The sequence below is a fragment of the Marmota marmota genome, unplaced genomic scaffold, assembly GCF_001458135.2.
Source record: "Marmota marmota marmota unplaced genomic scaffold, marMar, whole genome shotgun sequence".
Classification (NCBI taxonomy): Eukaryota; Metazoa; Chordata; class Mammalia; order Rodentia; family Sciuridae; genus Marmota; species Marmota marmota.
This window is the reverse complement of record NW_026000130.1, coordinates 6,051,372-6,065,261: the sequence shown is the minus strand read 5'-3', so window position 1 is coordinate 6,065,261 and position 13,890 is coordinate 6,051,372. Positions and strand designations below refer to the sequence as shown.

Here is a 13,890-nt window from a genome sequence, read left to right as displayed (position 1 = left end):
GCCATAGATTTTTTTTTATCAATGTAGACCACAACCCCCTCACTTCTCATTCTCAAGGAGGTAGTGGAATCACTGAGACTCTGCACTCAAAGGGAAGGAAGACTCTCCGACCCTTGGCATCATCTACATTTTGCAACAGGGAGAGAGTGAGGCCAGGATACATACCAATTATGGCTCCTCTTGAATCCTCCTGTGAATACAGAAAAGGAGTCACTATGAAGGTCAAGCCATGCTCTGTCCTGTGTGCACAAGTCTTTTGTTTACTTGGTGACATTAGAAAATCCAATGAGAATGTGGGCAAATCAAGGGAACACATAGCAAATGTACTCTCACCAAATGACACAAGATTTTCTAGGGGATTTGTGTCACAGGTCTATATTAGGTGATAATTAAGGAATTCGATGGCCAGGAGGGAAAACCACAGCCAGGCACAAAGCTTGTTATCATACAGTGTGTAGTTGATACTGTTTCTTGTTAATGTTGCCTTCAGTGAGGTCTCATTTGGCAAAAGACACCCCGGTGAGAATCTGCACACTCAGGAAACTGTGTATGTCATCTCCAGGAAACCATATCATATTACAAGAGAAAGAGAAACTAAAGAGCAATACTTGGATTTCAGAGGAAGATAAGCAACCTTACCATGGCTTTTGATGGGGTCTCTCGACTCATGCTTTCTCCAGGAATTAACTCCACTATGCCATTTGGGGGAACTAGGAGGATGCAGAATAATGATTAGTATACTGATTTATTGCTTATGAATAGTTCAGGGCATTTCTTGATAGGGACATCAGTGAAAATATACAGCAAAGATAAGAACAAGAATGAATGAGAAGCACAGCCTTTGGGTTTCCAGTAGACTGGAACCAGGTGTGATATGTGTGTTTCGTATTTTGTACTTTAGAGGTATGTTTGTCTCTAGAGATGACCACTGAGGCCACTTTAAATGTATGCTAAATATTTCACATCTCTGTAAGAGATTAGTTATTACTAATATATTGTAATAACCTGGAGTGTGTTATATCACTAAGTGATGTATACAGTTCCCTATCCCAAAGCATCACCATCAGGATAATTTCCTGAATTCTTAATGCTTCTTTCACTTACAGAGTGAAGAACCTGGATCTTTTGGCTCAGCATCATCTCTATCTACAGAGTAGGCCTAGTAACCAAAACTTTATATTTGGGTGTCACGAAGTGGGAAGAAATTGTATCATACAAATCATGCATTAGTGTGGGTTTTTATTTTTAGAAAATGGATTTTTTTTGCTGGGCATGTTAGAACAGAATTTCTGAGGAAGCTCCCATAGCCTCACAAACACATACACCATTATTACACATAGACATGCTCAGAGATACCTCCCCATGCTCATTCACATAAATGGACACCACCCAAAAGACAGCTGTTTCAGGATCATGGTAGATGGTCATAATCCTTCACTGGATTATCGCTTTGTCACCATATCCCAATCCTCATTTCCAAACAAAATCTAAATCCAGGATAACTTTTTACATAGAAACAGGAAGGAATGTCTGACCTATCTAAATACAGAGGTTTTCCTCAGCATGTTAGGGAGTTGAGAATACTTACTTTGCTCATTTGCTGCAGAGGCTACCTGTAGTTACAAAAAGGAAGACAGTGTGAGCAGGAGATCATTTGCACAAGTCTACTCTTGGCTGTGTTGACATTAGATAACTAGATGGGAAACAACAGTTGGGGCAAAGATCACAAAGTAAGGCCGAGAGGGCATTTGTGAAAAGACATGAGCTTTGCATGAGGGATTTCTCAGGTACAATTTGATGACATGCACAAAATTCTTTTTCTATCAAGGAAAAGTGTCACTGAAGAAAATGCTCCCTACAATCATTTGACAATGGTTGTTCTCATATGTGAATGTCATCTTGAATCATTCTCACAGGGAATAGATGTGCAGTTGTAATTCCACCACCTATGAGTCACCTATAATGAACACTGTCATATTTTCATGCAGGAATTTGAATTAAAAGGAAGAAAACAACACTTATATCTTAGACAAAGAAGGGTCACATTACCTCAGCAATGTAATTTTGTTGGTCTTCTCCCAAATCAATGGATGCCACCTCCATTATGACTCGATAGCAATCTAGGGAAATATAGAGTAACTGTCAGTATATTGGTTTGCTGAAGAAACACTCCAGGGGCTTCCTAACTGTGGACATGGGTCTAGAGTGTATGGAGATGGTTGTTTAACACACACAGGCTCAATTACTGCTGGAACATGATTGTTTCTGAATGGCAAGAGAAGGAGCATACCAGGAAACAAAAAATCAAAATAGACAAAAAATAGAAGGAACTACAATGAGAAATTAAATATTCTACTGTTACACTAGAAGGTTTCAGCATTCCTTTATAACACTTGACAGATCCATCAGGAAGTAAAGAAAAAGTATAGTTTTGAATCAATCATTTCTGTTATGGGTCAAATTACTTCCACGCAAATACATGTTTAAGTTCTAAACATGGTTAAGTTAGAACTTAAACAGTACCTCCAAATTTTACTGGGTTTTAAATGAGAGTCATTGTGATCTTAGCAATTAAAAGTATCCTCTTTGAACAGGGCGGACCCATTCTCCAAATAGGGCATCTGTTCTCATGAAGATGGGGCACATTCATGAGAGACTAATGCCATGTGATGATGCAAGCAGAGAGGAAAATGCTGCAGTTGAAAACCAAGCAGATCAAGGATGGCCACCAAACCAGTAACAGTTAAGAATGGGCAGGAAAAATCCTTCCTTAAAGTTTTCAGAAATAGCATGTTTCTGCTAACAGGTCAATGTGGGATTCCTAGGGAATAGAGCTCTAAGATCGTACACTTACATTACTTCAACCCAAGAAAGCTGGTACTTAGATATGGCAACTCTAGGAATTTACCAAAACCGTTATCAATCACATAGATCTATTTGGCATTTGTACAAATACTTCATACAACAGTGAGAGAATAAAATTTGTTTTCAAGTTAACATGAGGTATTCATCAAGATAAAATATATTTTGGCCCAAAACATTCCTTGGCATGTTGAGAAATTGTGCAAATTTGCTGTCAGGAGAAGAGAAGTTGGAAAATTGGAGGAAGGATGCACCCACGACAGTTCTTCAGCGCCAGACTTAGAAGGCAAGAAGACTGCTTCTCAGTGAGAGGGGAACTAAAGGAAGTCACCAAAACTTAATAGCGAATGGAAAAAATCATAGAGGCATATAAAGTCAAAAACTCAAGCAAAAGAAATAATACAAGACAGAAGCAAATTTAAGATAGAGAGAACCTTTATTTCTTGCAGCTCCACAACCTGTAATGCAAACAGCGTGAATACTCCTTCCTCTCAGGTGGGCAAAAGAGGGGTTTCACTAAAACTCAATAGTGGACACTCAGGGAGTCTTAGAGAATCAGAAACTTGGCTACATTAAACAAAGACAAAAAAAGAAAGTACATTGGATCCAAGCTGATGGTGGCAGAAGCAGCGGCGGCAGCAGCAGGAATAGTGGCACCGCTAGATCACAGAAAGAGGGAAAATGCACAGAAACAAAATAGAAAGATTCAGGGTGAAAATCCCAAGATCAGAGAGGCAACGTTTTCTTGGCTGAGAAGAGGCTTCTTTGCACTGCACACTGTACAAGAAGGGAGATCTGTGATTCCTGCTGTCCCCAGAGAGCAAGGCAGGAGCCACCTTGACAAGCCAAGCTGATGCTGCCACTGCAGGAGCCAGGAGCTGGGAGATCTGAGCAGGTAGGCACACATGGACCTGAAAGGCACCTGCCACAGCACCTAGGCTTTGCCTGGCTGAGCTAGAGCAAAAGGCATGGAGAGCATTCTCCCCAGGGGAACTCAAGTCAGAGATGTGCAGGAAAGCTCTGGTCCTTTCCTCCTTGAGTCTGGTGCCTCCCAGGACCAGCTGAAGGGGATTGAGAATTTGAAGGAGCAGGTGTGAAAATGGGCTGCTGTGAATAGCTGCCCAGACCATAAGCCCAGGAAGCATGGAAAGGTCGCTCCACAGGCAGCAGAGTGGGTGGGGGAAGCTGACTAGCACATCCATAGTTGGAATTAAGAACAAGGTTCAGAAAATCACCTCAATAGATGTAGAAAAGCTCTTGATTAAAAAGGAGAAACAATTCATTTCAAAAATAAAGGAGAAACCTCGAATAGAAGGAACTTAGTTTCAATATTATAAAAGCCATATATGAGAAATTCAAAGCCAACATCACACTGAACAGAGATAAAAATGAACTGTCTTCCTCAAATATCAAGAACAAGAAAAGAATGTCTACTTTTGCCAATTTTATTCAATATATTTTTCTGAAATAATGTTAGAACAATCAGGCAAAAGTAGGAAATTAATAGGATACCATAAGAAAAATTCAAATTGTCCACATTACCTGGTGACATGATTCTATATTTAGAAGGCCCAAAAATTTTCACCAGAAGAATTCTAGAAGTAATAAATTTAGCAATGTAGCAGGATAAAAGATCAACACAAATAAATCAATATTGTCACTATACTCCAACATTGATGGCACAGATTTAGAATTCAAGAAAATAATTTCTTTTATAATAATGTAAAAAAGCCCCTGGGGATAAATCTACCAAATAGGATGTAAGGTCTCTACAACAAAAACTATAGAACACTGAAAAAGAAATGGAAGAAGACCTCAGAAGGGGCAAAAAAAGTTCTGTGTTCTTGGATAGGCAGAATTAATATTGTCAAAGTGGCCATAATATCAACAACAATATCCAGGTTCAATGAATTCAATACAATCCCCTTCAAACTACAAATGACATTCCTTACAGTATTGAAAAACCAACCCTGAAATTCATTTGAGATGATGATGATGATAATAATAGTAATAATAATTATTATAATATTATATTATATTAATTATTATATTTATTATTATATAATAATAATTATAATAATAATAATTATTATTATTTGGCAAAGCAATTCTGAGCAAGAAAAAGTAAGGTGAAACTCAGCACAATAACCAATCTCATATTTTACTACAGAGATGAGTAGCAAAAACAGTATCTTATTCAACTGAAAATAGATATGAAGATTCTTGAATTGAATATACCATACAGAGACAACCCACCTGATACTTACATCCACCTGATACTGGACAACAGCACCAAAATATATGTTAGAGAGGACATTATGGTTTAAACAAATGGTGCTGGGAAAACTGGATAAGCACAGAAATACCAGGAAGGATGGGAGAAAGAAGGTACACTGACACAATGTTGGTGGGTCTGTAAATTATTATGACAACTCTGGAAAGCAATGTGCAGATTCCTGAAAAGCCCAAGAGTGGAACTCATAGGACTCAGCTATTACACTCCTCCCTGCTTAGTCTATAGAACTACAAGTCAGCATACTATAGTGATACAATCACTTCAATGTTTGTAGCATTCACCATAAATACATTGTATGATCAACCCAGATGTCCATCAACAGTTGAAATAATCAAGTGCACAAAATTAAAAGGTAACTAGATCTTTACTTCTGGAGCTATAGCACTGCTGAATGACTCAAAGCACATAAATTTGTACATGTTAAATAAAAGAAGAATTGGAACTCTGAATCAACTAGAATCATTATTGCAGAATGGACACAATGACAGGATTTCCACAGTACCTTTGTTGGACTTTTCATTTGGCACAACACTGTTTGGTGGCCAGAGGTGGACTCCTCTGGACCAAGGCCTGCGCAAGTCTTCTGCATTTGGGGGTTTCTTCCAACATGGGAGGCAACAGCCTGGGAAATGTGATAAAACAGAGTTAGCTGTTGACAATGTGCTAGCAAGAAAACATAGGGTCATCAATAGTAATTCAAATAACAGTTCAACCAGTTTTAATTGATAAGTGATCATTGTAAATATCTGGGGGTATAATTTGAGCTTTGAATTCAAGTATGTATTTATACACTAATAGCATGCCCAGAAACTTAAATGTTTCTTGTATTTTTTTGTTCTGTCATTTTCAACAACAAGAGGTGATAATTATGTTATCAGAAATAGGTCTGGGACACAAAGATAAATGCTGCATAATATCACTCTTTCATGGAAACTGAAAAATTGATCATAGAAGGTGAGAGTAGAGTATTAGTTAGCAGAGCAGGGGAGACAATGTTACAATTGAATATTAGAAAAAAAGTTCTGATGTATTTTTGCAGTCTGTTAACAGAGTTAAAAATAATAAAATCTGGGTCTCGGGATGTGGCTCATTTGGAGAGTGCTTGCCTTGCATGTGTGAGGCAAGGGGTTTGGTTCCCAGCACCACATTTAAATAAATAAATAAATAAAGGTCCATGAATAACTAATCAAAATTTTTTAAAATAACAAAATCTATGTTTAATAAATTTTGAAGGAGGGATTTGAATGTTATTAGATTTCACACTACCGAGTTCATTTTTCACCATTGGGGCAGCAAAGCACCTGAGTCAGATTGAGCTTTGGGATGCAATGTGTGAGGTCTACAACCCAACACAATATTGTGTGGTCAAAAAGAATTACTAAGGTAGAATCATAGAAAGGCAGAGAAAACAGTGACCATAAGCAGAGGCTGTGGTTATATGGCTTTTGTTCAAATCCTACCTCAAAAATTAAATACCTGTGTAGTTATATAAACCCCTTCTCAATTGTTTGTAAAAAGTGTGCATCTGATCCATGTTATGGTATAAGGCTGACAATGATCACATCCATGCATTCTTAAGAGGACTGGTGCTTCATATGGGTACTAATGTGTCCTGTCATTAAATAGGACACTTCATTAAATGTGTGGAAAAATAAGCTCAATCGTTGACAGTGTTTGAACAGAGAGGTGTCAAACAGAGGTCATCCTCCAGAGCAATGGGTAAAGAAAGTCTATTCCTCATTATTTACAGATGGATATCTGTAAAGTTCATGGAGAATATCTGTGACCTCCTATGACTCCATATCAGCCTAAAGGGATGGGTGGAGCAGAGTCTGTCCACCACAATTTTGAGTTTAGGTGTTTGTAATTTGGATATTTTATGTGACTTGCCCAGATTCACAAGAATCATGAGCGGTGGATGTGGGACAGGAATGTAGCAATTTACCTGGGACCAGAAATCCCTGAGCACTTGCGTCCTCTAGTGGATTTCCTAGAACCAAGAACCCAGAACTCTTCTCAGTTCTTTTCAAATACTCCTTCCTTCAGGCCTCTTTGGCATGAGGTTTCAGTAGCAGACACCATGAGAAATGTTCAAGTTATAACCCTGGGCTCCTGTCTCTTCATTACAATTACTGACTTAAAAATGATGATTTCATGCAAATGAAGCCTATCTGAAGGTCAAGGGTAGAGTCCACACTTGGAGCCATCCTCCCCCTGGGTCTTCTCACTGCCAGCTGCCTCCCAGTGAGCCTTCCTGATGAGCAGTTGACCATCTAAATCATCAGAGTTCTCTGGGGCTCACCAACTGTTTCAGAACTTGGGACATTCTAAACCAACTGCCACTTGATGGCTGTGCCAAGAATGAAGTTTCCTTGAGCTCTTCCCTCCTGGATGGCCTGTTAGTGGGGATTAATCAGGGAAACAGATACTCTGGGCTGATGCTTTGCTGTTTCCATGTCAGAAGCTGGCCTGCCCCATGTCTGCAGTCTAATATTCTGAGCCATCATCTGAGCAGTCAGACAAGGCCTGGTTGAAATGTCATTTCTCCAGATGCACCAGCTCTGATCAGGCATATTCCTGCTCCTGGCTTTCCAATCCTCTTCCTAGACCCTGCATGGCCAGGGGCCAGAGACTTATCTGCCTACATGGAACCACCACTAACTATAACCTGTGAACCTCCACCAATGGATCCTCCCTGAAACCACTGAGGCCCTCATTTCCTCCATTATCAGACATCCACTCCACTGACCTCAAGGCACTGTCCTTTTTGCCTTCTTCCCAGTAGCCCCCAAACACCTGGGATCCTGTAGTTATCAACCAATTGGAAACTTGTCCTGAAATTTCAGTCCTCTTTTCTTTTACAAAAGTCTTGATTTAGACTTCTCTCTCTAACATTATTTTTAGATGTTCATATACATTGAGATGGGTTTGGTCTCTAATTGCCCTTTCATGGTATATATATATTGCCTTACTTAGCATCCATATACTCTCTCTCACTTTATTTCTTCATCTCATGAAAGCAAGGTGGGTGTCCTCCTCCTGTAATTCACTTTAAGGGCACACATGTTATTGGCATTAGGAATGGTTCATTTTTCTAAATTTAGAAAAACATTTTCAGTAACCAGGTCAATAGAACAAGAAAATATATGAATTGAGTGATAAAACAATATCACCAAATACTTAAATCTCAGGAGAGAAGATTCAGTGTTGAAGATGAAAAAATCAAGAGGAAAATATATTCAGTAAATGTTAACTTCCCTTGAAGAAACAGCCTTGAAAATATCACTGACAACATACCTTCCCCACAGCAGTTTAGATTTCCCATGGCCAACCAGGAACTCAAAACCTCCCTACTCTTCTCCAACTTTAACTGACACCAACTCACTCACCACACCAACTGAGTGGAAATAGAAGGTAAGATGTGCATCCCCATTACCATGGTGACTGGTCAACATGGAACTTTCACTGTGAGCACATGCCACATTCTGAGCTGCTACTATTATCTTAGTAAGTGTATTTTCATGTCCAAGTGTGTTGTTGAATAGTTTGTGTATTGCTTCAAAAACTGAAACCTAGACCCACATATTAATATTTCCTGTTTATGAAAATAAGTTAAATTAGAAAAAAAGGATTTACTCCCAAAATTATTTCATTGATCAAAAAATCATGGGATGAAAGGGATGCATAGCTATAGTTTTGAGAATCAAAGAAGATCCATTTCTGGTTTGTAATTCTAAACCTACACATGTCTCAATCTTTCTGAACCTCCAAACATTTGTAGATAGAGAAAATTAAAATGTCTTTTTGATTCAGAATGAAAATATATACAAAGTATTATCTTTTAAGAGTTGAGGAAATTTTCAGGAAGGAGAAATTTTAAGATCACATCCCCCTTATTTTAAATTTGGAAACAAAACTATTTTCTATTTAGTAGGATTTAATCCAGTCATTTGAATTAATCTTCCTCTTCCATGACTCCTGCTTTGGAATCCATTCTTTTGCTTCTCATCCTATCCTGTCATCTCATACCACAAAAACTCATGGTTGAACATGCACATGGTGAGGTCTATACAAACAATGTATGCAATGCCTTCGCATTGTAAAAGCTATCTATGCTAAACCCAAGGCCAACATTATTACTAAATGAGAAAAGCAGAAAGCATTCCCTCTAAGGACAGAAACAAGACAGGGATGCCCTCTTTGAAACTCTAGTCAGAGTAATCAGACAGATGAATGAAGTTAAAGTGATTTGCATAGAATAAGAACTCAAATTATCACTCTTTGCTGAGGACATAGTTCTATATTTAGAAGATCCAAAAAATTCCCCCAGAAAGCTTCTAGAACCAATAAATACATTCAGCAAATTAGGATATAAAATCAATACCCATGAATCAAATGCATTTCTATATATAAGCGATGAATCCACAGCAAGAGAAAGTAGGAAAACCTCCCCATTGACTCTAGCCTCAAATAAATAGAATACTTGGGAATCAATCTAAAAAAAGAGGTGCAAGACCTCTACAATGAAAACTATAGAACACTAAGGAAAAAAATTGAAAAAGATCTTGGAAGATGGAATGATTTCTCATGCTCTTGGATAGGCAGAATTTATATAGCCAAAATGGCCATACTACCAAAACTTTTACAAAGATTTAATGCAATTCCTATTAAAATCCCAACGACATTATTTTTTTTAATTAAAAACACCAGGCAAAGGCTAATGCTCTCCCACATGGGGTCTTTCCCCTGGGGTCTCTCCTGACCCTCTTTTTGGCTTTGGCTTATGCTTTCCCTCAGGGAAGTCATTCCCTGTGGACCTTCAGGACCTTCTTTTTGCTTGGGCCTTTTTCTATCTCCCAGGTTCCATCTGCCTGGGTGGTTCTCAGGATATTCTGCCTGGCCCCAGCAACTCAGGCAACTCTGGACAAAGCAACTCTGGGAACTCTGGACACACCGGTAACTCTGGACACACTGAAGAGCCATTCCCTCCTGGCACCCCACTGGAGCCCACAAGCCAGGTGGATAGGTCACTAGAGGAGGCACCTGGGGTGCAACTGCTGCCACTGCTGTGGCTGTTGCTCCTGCTGATTCTGATTCCATTACTACAGGGGCTTGTAGAGGGGTTGATTATGGAAATCCCACTGGGATTGGCACTGGATGGGGCACAGACATTTGCACATGGGGTTGCATTTTGCCTGGAGCCAAGGACCTGGGTGTCCTGGCACATAAAGCAAAGGTGCTGGGGCTGGCATCTGGGCCTCCAAATGTGGTATGCCCTGTGCTCCAGGCGCTACCACCTCTGCCTGCTCCTCTCCTTCCAGGGACCATGCCACAGCACCATGCTGTTGGGCTCCCATAACAGGTACAACCTTTTGGGGCAATGGATCTGCCAAGGCTGACCTCTCAGCCTGAAGTAGCCTCTCACGTAGCACTTCACGCTCATCCATTGCCTGTTGCAAGACAACCTGAGTGAAGTGCAGCTGAGTAGTAGCATCATCATGGTCCTCATACAGCCACTGCAGCTCAGAGGCCAAAGCCCAGCAAGCCGCCTCACCCTCCTCCAGTTGGTCCTGCAGCAGACAGGCACGACGCCCCTGCTGCTCCCGCTGCCTGGCCACCACTCCCATGCCCAGGGCAAGGGCACTTCAGGTGCATTCCCTCTTGAGGTCTCGAGGCACCTGAGAGTCTACCACCACAGTGCGAAGCCGCTCCTCTACCTTGTTCCAGGACAAGAGCGAAAGGCCATGTAGAACTCTGGGCCACCACTGTTCAGGAGAGCTTCATTATTAATGAATCGGACCACCTCCTTGTGGAGAAAGCCACTGGCATGCTCGCCAAATTCCAATGCCATGGCTGCTGTGGGCTTTATTTCTTAATTTCATGAAAACAAGGTGGATGTCCTCCCCCTGTTTATTTATTCACTTTTCTATTAAAATATTTATTTATTTTAATTTGTTATATATGATGGCAGAATGCAATTCATTTCATATTAGACGAAGAGAGCACCATTTTTCAAGTCTCTGGTTGTACACAAAGTATTTTCACACCATTCATGTCTTCATATATGTACTTAGGGTAATGATGTCTAACTCATTCCACCATCATTTGTACCCCCATGCCCTCTCCATTCCCCTCCTTTCCCTTTGCCCTATCTAAAGTTCTTCCATTCCTCCCATGCCCTGCTATCATCATTATGAATCAGCATCCTCATATCAAAGAAAGCATTTGGCCTTTGATATTTTTGGATTGGCTTACTTCACTTAGAATTATATTCTCCTACTCCAACCATTTATTTGTAAATGCTATTATTTTATTCTCTTTTAGTTCTGAGTAATATTCCATTGTGTATATATATAAAAGTTTCTCTGTGTATTCATCTACTGAAGGGCATCTGGTTTGGTTCCACAATTTAGCTATTATAAATTGTGCTGCTATAAACATTGATGTGTCTGTGTTCCTGTAGTAAGCTGTTTTTCAGTCCTTTACATCTGAGCCAAGGAGTGGGATAGCATGGTCAAATGGTGGTTATGTTGCAAGTTTCCATGAAATCTCCATACTGACTTCTAGATTGGCTACACCAAATTACAGTCCCACAAGCAATGTATGAGTGTGCCTTTTCCCCTACATCCTGGCCAACTCTTACTGTTGTTTGTAATCTTGATGGCTGCCATTCTGATGGGAGTGAGAATCTTAGAGTACTTTTGATTTGCATTATATCTCTACCAATGAATGATAGTTTTCATATAACTAGAAAAAGAAACCACAAAATTCTTTTGGAAAAATAAGAGGCCTAGAATAGACAAAGCAATCCTCAGCAAGAAGAATGAAGCAGAAGGCATCACAATACCAGAACTTAAACTATACTATGGAGCAATAGTAACAAAAACAGCATGGCGTTGGTACCAAAGGACACATGTGGAACAATAACACAAAAATACAAGACACAGAGATGAACCCACATAGATATGCTTATCTCATAGTAGACAATGGTGCCAAAAATATACATTGGAGAAAACATAGTCTCTTCAATATGTGATGCTGGGAAAACTGGAAATACATATGTAGCCAATTGACATTCAACCACTATGTTTCACCTGCAAAAAAATCAACTGAAAGTGGATCAAAGACTGACAATAGAACAGAAACCATGCACAAAATAAAAGAAAAAGTTCGCTCAAATCTTCATCACATTGGCTCAGGACCTGACTTCCTGAACAAGACTTCTAAAATGCAAGAAGTAAAATCAAGAATCAATAATGGGATGGACAGACACTCAAAAACTTCTCAGCAAAGAAAACAATCAATAACGTGATGAGAGATTCTACAGAATAGGAAAAAGTCTTTACCACACAAACCTCAGTTAGAGCACTAATCTCTAGGATATATGAAGAACTTAAAAACCTGAACACCAAAAGCCAAATAACACAATCAATAAATGGGCTAAAGAACTGAATGGACACTTCATGGAAGAAGAAATAGAACCAATCAACACACATTGGAAAAATGTTCATCATCTCTAACAATGAAAGAAATGCAAATCAAAACTACTATAAGATGTCATCTCACTCCAGAATGGCAATGTATCAAAAATATAGGCAATAACAAGTGTCATGAAGGATGTGGGAAAACATTTACATTCATATATTGTTGGTGAGACTGCAAATTGTTCCAGCCACTATGAGAAGCAGTATGAAGATACCTCAGAAAACTTGGACTAGAAGCACCCAGCTATCCCACTCCTCAGTTTATACCCAATGGACTTAAAATCAGCATACCAGAGTTTTGCAGCCACATCAAGGCTTATTGTGGCTCAATTCACAATAGGCAAACTGTGGAACCAACCTAGATGCCCTTCAACAGATGAATGGAGAAAGAAAATATGGTACATATACACTATAGAATATTATTCAACCTAAAAGAAGAATGAAATTATGGCATTTGCAGGTAAATAGATGGAACTAGAGAATATCATGCTAAGTGAAATAAGCCAATCCCTAAAATCCAAAAGCTGAACGTTTTCTCTGATAAGCAATTGCTGATCCATAATGGGGCTGGGAGGATCAGGTAGAATCAGAAAGGCACTTTGGTTTGTGTTGAGGGAACTGAGGGGAGAAGTGGAGCTGTTTGGATGGGAAGGACAGTAGAATGAGACAAACATTATTACCCTGTATACATGTATGATTACACTACTGGAGTGACTCTGCCACATGTACCACCAGAGGAAGAAGTGGTGCTCAATTTGTGTAAAATCTGTCAAAATGCATTCTACTGTTAAAAAAAGAAAGAATAAAGAAAGAAAGAAAAAATAAAGAAAAAACCCCAATATTTAGAAGATAAAAAATTTATTTGGATTCTCAAAGGTTTCCCACGTCATAATCCATAAACAATTGACTCCATTCCTTAGGTCTTGAGGCAAGCATGAACATCATGGCAGAAGAGTGTGGTGGAATAAATCAGTTCAAGTCATGATCACAGAGAACTGGGGACTTAAGCTCTTCTGGGTTCTGTTGTTTGAGCCTCTAGGTAGTATTCTCTGGAGGAACAGGTGGCAGTGACAGGGCCACTCATCCCTGTGCACCTCTGTTGTGTCTGTTGGTGCCCTCCTTGTTCTGCAGGCCTAGCACGGAGCAGGAGATGCTGGAACCTGCTGGTTGTTGCCTGGGAGGAGAAGCTGAACTCTGAAGGTGAGGCTGACAAACACTGGCGCTACCACCAGGAGAATTAGCTCTACA

General features: G+C 39.6%; 1 long non-coding RNA gene across 1 annotated transcript; it reads right to left on the bottom strand.

The window, feature by feature from the left end:
• Positions 1-698: 698 nt before the first annotated feature.
• LOC125611122 lies at positions 699-9,535 on the bottom strand. The gene is made up of 5 exons (XR_007341257.1): positions 7,104-9,535; positions 5,661-5,780; positions 2,050-2,120; positions 1,589-1,613; positions 699-710 (listed from the first exon to the last, which is right to left on the bottom strand). It is a non-coding gene; the product is annotated as an uncharacterized LOC125611122 (long non-coding RNA).
• Between the last annotated feature and the right edge of the window lie 4,355 nt (positions 9,536-13,890).